Source organism: Elaeis guineensis, chromosome 9 (genome assembly GCF_000442705.2).
Source record: "Elaeis guineensis isolate ETL-2024a chromosome 9, EG11, whole genome shotgun sequence".
In the NCBI taxonomy this organism is placed as follows: Eukaryota; Viridiplantae; Streptophyta; class Magnoliopsida; order Arecales; family Arecaceae; genus Elaeis; species Elaeis guineensis.
In genome coordinates this window covers 24,822,458-24,829,981 of record NC_026001.2, presented here as the reverse complement: position 1 = coordinate 24,829,981, position 7,524 = coordinate 24,822,458, and positions in this window count along the sequence as shown.

Below are 7,524 nucleotides of genomic sequence, written 5' to 3'. Positions count from 1 at the left end.
CGTGGTGTAGAAATTCTGATGTAGAGCATATCATTTCACTCTGTTAGACTACATAGCCATTGCTTTCCAATGCATATTTAATGCCGCAATTCTACTTTTTATTTGAAATTTTGAATGACGAAAATGTTTCTTCTCTTTCGAAAAATTATAATATCTTGCGTTAAAATTATGACTTTCTGCATAGAATGTAATAATTTTTTCACAGGATGTCATAAAGAGAGAAAGACATTTTTATCATTAAAAAATTTTCACAGGATATAGACATCCTGTGTCGATATTATGGCATCCTACATTGAAATTATGATTTTCTGTGTGTTAAAATGATAACTTTCGACATAGAAAGTTATAATTTCAATGGAGAATGCCATAATATCGGCACAGGATGTCATAATTTTTTCGGAAGGAAAGGGATATTTTCATTATTCAAAATTTCAAACAAAAAAATAAAACTACGGGCATTAAACGCACGTTAAAAAGTGATGGCTATGTGTTCTAATAGGATGAAGTGGTGTGCTCTATATCAAATTTTCTACATTGTGGATGGTGTACAAAGAATTTTCCTTTTTGGTACTCGATGGCAAGTGTGGCTTCTTTGGAAAACAAGAAATAAAAGGATTTTTCAAGTTGGGGATTTTTCACCAATAGTTGCGGTAAGGAAAACTATAATCTTCTACCTGATATTGATGAGAACTAGGACTCTTTCCATGTAGTAGAACTGATGTCCAGAAAGGTAGCAACCCAAGAAGGGAGGGGGGTTTGAATTGGATTCTTTAAAAATTTTAACTAAATTAAACTCTAAGCAACTATGTGCTTCAAATTAAACTAATTTGAGTGCTTATAAAGTAAAGGCAATATGCAATAGCGAAATTGAGATATGAATGAAACAATATAAGAATAAGAGCAATGCAAAGCAAGTATTAAAAGCAAAAAACTAAACAAGATAGGCCACAACACAAACATCAAATAATTTATAGTGGTTCGGTATAATTTCGTACCTATGTCCATTCCCCAAGCTTTCCTTGAAAATTCTACTATAATCAATCCAATTACAGTGGATTTGTTTTACCTGATCTCACAAATAAATCAAGTTGGTTTTCTGGGATCACCAACTAAAATCTTACATTGATCATTTTTCAGACTGACAATCAACCAAGTTAGTTTTACGGGCTCACCAACTAAAATCTTCAATGCCCAATTTCGGACTTGGACGGGTCTAATCCCTAAGTTTCTTTCCTTTAAAAAAATTTATAAAAAAATTAAAATACAAGGATATGAAATTTCAGCATAAAAAAAATAAAATATAAATTTTTTAGGCACAGAGAAAGTTGATGAAGAGTTATTTTTTTGATACTTGACTTCTCTTCTTTGATGCTTGAGAGGATGTGGAAGACGTTGGTGAAGATCACTCTTTGAAAGCTCTATGAAATTAATGCACAAATTTTTCTATTTTCTCTCTTTTCAATAATATTCAATAATCCTCACTTGTTTTGATGATTTTTTCTTTTTAATCTACTTGACTTCTTTCTTAATTGAATCTCTAGCCTTTTACAAGCTTAGAAGTAGCTAGAGAAGGAGTTTTGACTATTGGAGCCCTTGAAATAGCTGTTAGATCCAAAAATTGACTGTTGGAGAAGTGTAGAAAAATTAGCCATTGTGTCTGTCAGAAGTCATCGAGTCGGTTTGAACTGATCACGAGCCGACTCAATTTGTATTCGAGCTTGCTCCATTTCTATCCGAGTCAGTTCACCTCAGTTCTGCAAAATTTAGCTTTCTATCCTTCTGAGAGAGTCGGCTCCAATTCTGATCGAGTTGGCTTGATCCTCAGAATCCAATTTTTAGCTTTCTGTTCTGCTGAGAGAGTCGGCTTGGATTCAATCCGAGTTTGCTCAGCTTCGTGCCAAGCCTACATGCTAATCTTTGTTCGTACCAGAGTCGGCTCGATTCCTCTTGGAGTCGGCTCCAAACTTTTCAACTTTATTTTTCGTCATTATTTGACCTTCCAAACTTGAATTTTCTTCTTTAAAGATTTTGACTTAGTAAATTTTGAGAAGATCTTTTTCATGTATTATTTCTTCAATTTAAACATTTGAAAAGACCTACATTCATTCTTGAAACACATGGTTAGATTCATAATTACTCAAAGTTTGGCAATCATCAAATCAATCATGGGATCAACAATCTCTCCCTTTTTGATGATGGCAAAATTTTGAGTATATGTGCAAAAATAAAAAATAAGAATAATGTGTTTTAATTAAATGGCTTGTATAAATCATGAAGTGATAAAATAACCATATATGAACATATACTTCATGAATACTTAAATTTAGCTTAAATTTTAAATGTTTTATGATTTACATGATCTAAAATATCTCAAGCATAAAATATATGAGCTCAAGCATATACTCAATATTTCTTCTCCTTTTTGATAGCATCAAAAAGTTATGAGAAGGTTGAAGAAAAATTATTAAAATCAATAAGATGTAAGTATGTAGCAACATGAGAGATCAAATTCAGAAAATCAAATCATCTCCCCTTTAAAACATTGTCTTTTGATTCAAAATAAGTTTAAAATATTGCTTCTTTTTTAAAAATTAGTTTGAATTCAAATGCCAAAAACTTCTCCCCCTTTATGAATAAATTTGGCGCTATAATCAGATTTTCGATCAAGCAAGTAATTGTTTTGAGCTGATGAAGGGAATAGAGCTTTCCAAAAGATTTAAACATCATATGTAATTCAATATTCATTCTTTCTTATACTTAATAAATTTTATTCAATTAAGTTTCGAAAAGATATGTATCGAGAATATATCGAGTAAATCAATGATAGTATCAAAATAAATAAGAGTTATATTTTAAATTATTTTTTGAGTACAAATTACTTTGATACAAATGTTTTACAAAGATTTTTCAATGTATATCAAAATTTTTTATTATATTCAGATTTTTAAATGAGTTTCAAAGTTGAAAGTATGTAAAAATAATTAGTTTGGAGTAATAATATGTTTCAAGTTCACTTTGACCTTAGTTAATTATCAAAAATGATCAGATAATCAAATCATGATTAAAATCACATCAAGACTCAAATTAAGAATTTAAGATCAAATTTAATTTTTTCAATATAAATTAATTTAAATTTTCAATCAAAGCTATATAATTTATTTTGAATTTAAATATGCAACAAATGCCACCCCCCCTTTATTTTTTTGAGATTTAATACTAAAAAATTTATTTTTTCTTTTGATATGTTAATAATATTTTCTCTCCCTTTATTTTTCAAATTAAAGCTAGATAATATTAATTTTCAACTTTTCTCCTTCTTTTTATTTCAAATTAAGTACATTTAAATTCAAATTATCAAATTCAAATATATATTCATTTAATTAATTATTATTTAACATCTTCTCCCTCTTTGTAAGCAAGTCTATTTTATCATTAAGCATATTTAACATAAATTTTAACTTTAAATTTGAATTTTCTAACTTTTAAATTTAGATTTTCAAATTTAAGAGTATTTGCAATTAAGTAATTATTTCTTCTTTAACGTTTTCTCTCATTTACTTTTGCAAACAAGGTTATTTTTCAAGTTTGTTTATGCAAAGTATTTTTAAATTGAGCTTGATACTAATTAATTGTCAAAAGATTAATCTAAGTAAAGTATCAATAATATGAATGTCCATCAATAATTTTTATTTTTATTGAGTTTTCAAAATATTTTTTTTAATATTTCAATAATATTTTTTTTTCTATTTTTCATAATAAATGTTAAAAAATTTATTTTCTCTTGATTCTTCTTCTTTCTCTTTCAAATTGTGCATATTCATTTTAGAGTGTTTTACTTCTCCTTAATTTTATAAGCAATATATAATTTCAATCAAATAGATATATATAAATATAAGCATCATCAAATATACTCAATTTTCAAAAAAAATAAATTTTTACAGATTTATCAAAATATAATGATAATACATCAGTACATTCAAAATGCATGAAAGCTACATGTATTAAAAAGATGGATTGCTAGGGATATTAATGCGCTAAGAAAGAATCCTATCATCATGAGTTGACTCCCTAGGGCGAAGAGTCGACTATTCAATATAAAAAAAATAGTTTAAAAAGTTTTGATCCAAAAATAATAACTCAAATTGAAGAGGGATCAATAGATAATCAGATTAATATTCAAAAGGGATATTCAAATTGATTTGGAAGATCAAGAATCAATCGTTTGGGGATATGATAATCAATCAAATCAAATGAGATCAAATCAAGTAGAAATTAGATGATGGCTCTAAGATTTAGGTTTAACTAGGAGATTTTTAACTCTTTAAGGTTCAAACTAAAATGTAATGTAAATCATGAAGCATTCATGACATGATCTTTTATGAATAGAATTTCTTATCTTCAAGTGCTTAATTCAGATAATTTTTTTAAAAAATTAATAATTAAGTATTTTATGGAGAAATATCAAAATTTAGTTCAATTTATTATTTTTGCAATCAAATAGATCTATGTATAATTATATTTCTTTTAAAATTTAAGTATTCAAGGAATGAAGTGATATAGAGAAGCTAAAAGATCATGTTGAATTTGAAAAGAATTTAAGCTTATATTAATTTAAGTATGATGCATAAAAGAGAGCATGCTGGTTTTGAATTTTAAATAAGATCAATATATTCAAAGTTCATATATTCAAATCATGAAATATAGACTTTGTAAGTATTGAAAAATCATCAAATCAATCAAATATATTTAATAACTACAGCAATTAATAAAGGTATGATAAGAGAAATATTTTTTCTTTTACCAAACATCATCACCCATTTTCTTAAATCCAAACCATCCATCCATAAGAATTAGTTCCTTTTACTTCATTAGATGCTTGGTACACATACAAAATTATTTGCTAGTTTTTGATACCAAAGTCATCTTGGGTCCATGGATGTTAGAGCACATAAGTTTTTTTGGAATCCAAATTTGTTTAACCAAGATTTGGCTGATTCTTTTAATGTTACACTCCGAAATTTTGTGATCCACTTTGTTACATTTGAAACATGTAATGGAATGATTTGCAAATGAGACTCTGCTAAACATATTTTTGACAAATTTTTATTTTTTCAAAGAATTATAACCAATTCTTGCTTTATCAAAAACAGCCTTTTGAGTGATCAAAATGGATTGAAGCTTTTGGGATCTAATTGTAAACTTGTTAAGCATAGGCTTCAATATTTCAATCTCTTTTTTTAATTTCATATTTTTCTTCAAATTTTTTTTTTCTTTTAACAATTTTTTCTTCTCTTCAACAGAAAATTTGGATTTTTTAGATTTTTCTTTCAACTTATTATTTTCTTCAACTAAAGATTTTTCAGATTTAAGAAGTAATTCTTTATCTTTAGTTAAAGTATTCTTTTCTTTCAACAAATCTTCTTTTTCAATTAATAATTTGCTCTTTTCATCAGCCAAAAGAAGATTTGATTTCTTCAATTCTTTATTTTTCAGTCCTATCTTTTTGAATTTATCCATTAAGTCATTAAAGACTTCAAATAATTCATCAAATTTAAATTGAAAAGAGTGTTCCAAATTTACCTCATCCTCAATAACCATGAGGCAAAGATTTATTGCTTCCTCTTCCTTATTGGAGCTTGAAGTGTCACTATCTTTTCAAATACCCAACAATTCACTCTTTTTGGTCTTTTTGGGATTTCTTTTAAGTAAGAGGCAATCCAGCCTATGGTGACCCCTTTTGTTGCAATTGTAGCATGTTACATTTCTTCTTTGTCTTTCTTCTTCATTTTCTTTCTTTTTCAAGCTTTTCTTTATGAAAAACTTTTTGAATTTTCTTGAGAGTAGTACCATGTCCTCATCATCCTCACTCTCTTCTTCATCATCGTCATCCGACTCATTACTTCTATAAAATTTGGTAGTCGACTTGAAAGCAATGGTCTTCTTCTTCTTAGGCTCTTCTTCTTCTTCTTTTTGGTGCAAATTTAACTCATGTGTCATGAGTGAACCCATTAACTCTTCTATGGATAGCTTTGAAAGATCTTTTGCTTCTTGTACGGCTGTCATTTTTTCTTCCTAATCCTTTGGCAAACATCTCAAAATCTTGTGAGCAAGTTCATGATTAGTATAGATTTTGCCAAGATCATTTAAAATATTTATTATATCCGTAAATTTGGTAAACATATCAAAAATTGACTCATGTTGTTCCATTGTAAACATTTTATACTTATAAACAAGTAAATTAATTTTGGACTCCTTAACTTGGCTTATTCCTTCATGATCAATTTTCAATTTGTCTCAAATCTCTTTAGTCAATATGCAAATTGATATTCTATTAAATTTATGTATATCTAATGAACAATAAAGTACATTGATGGCTTTAATATTTAATTGAGTCATTTTTTTGTCATTTACATCCCAATTCTTTTTGGATTCAGGAAGGAGCACTCCATTTGTTTCAATTATCGGTGTGTGTGGTCCTCTAATTATGATTTTCTGTATATCATAATTTAGAGTTTGTATAAAAATTTTTATTTTAGCTTTCTAATATGTGTAATTAGTACCATTAAATAGTGGTGGATTGGAGGTTGATTGTCTTTCGGCAAATTAGGATCCAATTGGGATTGTCATGATTTTTTTCTCTAAGACTGTTAGGTCAACAACTAATAACAAAGCACCTGCTCTGATACCACTTATTGTTAGCAAGGGTATAATCCAAGAGGGGGGATGAATTATATTCTTTAAAAATTTTAACTAAATCAAACTCTAAGCAAATATGTGCTTCAAATTAAGCTAATTTGAGTGCTTATAAAGTGAAGGCAATATGCAATAACGGAATTGAGATACAAATGAAACAATACAAGAATAAGAGCAATGCAAAGCAAGTATTGAAAGTAAAAAAATAAACGAGATAGGCCATAACACAAACACAAATAATTTATAGTGTTTTGGTGCAATTCCATATCTATGTCCACTCTACAAGCTTTTCTTGAAAATTCTACTATAATCAATCCAATTACAGTGTGTTTGTTTTATCCAGGCTCATAAATAAATTCAGTTGATTTTTGAAAATCATCAATCAAAATCTTACACTGATTATTTTTCGGACTCATAATCAATCCAGTTGATTTTACAGGCTCACCAACTAAAATCTACAACATCCAATTCTGATTTGGACGGATCTAATCTCCAAGTTTTTTTTTTCGAAAAAACTTATAAAGGAATCAAAATACAAGGATAAAAATTTTAGCGCAAAGAAAAAATAAAAAATAAACTCTTTTAGGTATAGAGCAAGTCAATGAAGAGTTATTCTTTTGATGCTTGACTTCTCTTTTTTGATACTCAAGAGGATGTGAAAGATGTTGATGAAGATCACTCTTTAAAAGCTCTATAAAATTAGTGCAGGAATCTCTCTCTTTTCTCTCTTTTCAATGACATTCAATAATCCTCACTAGTTTTGATGATTTTCTCTTTTTAATCTATTTGGCTTCCTTCCTAATTGAATTTTAGACTTTTGTAAGCTTAGAA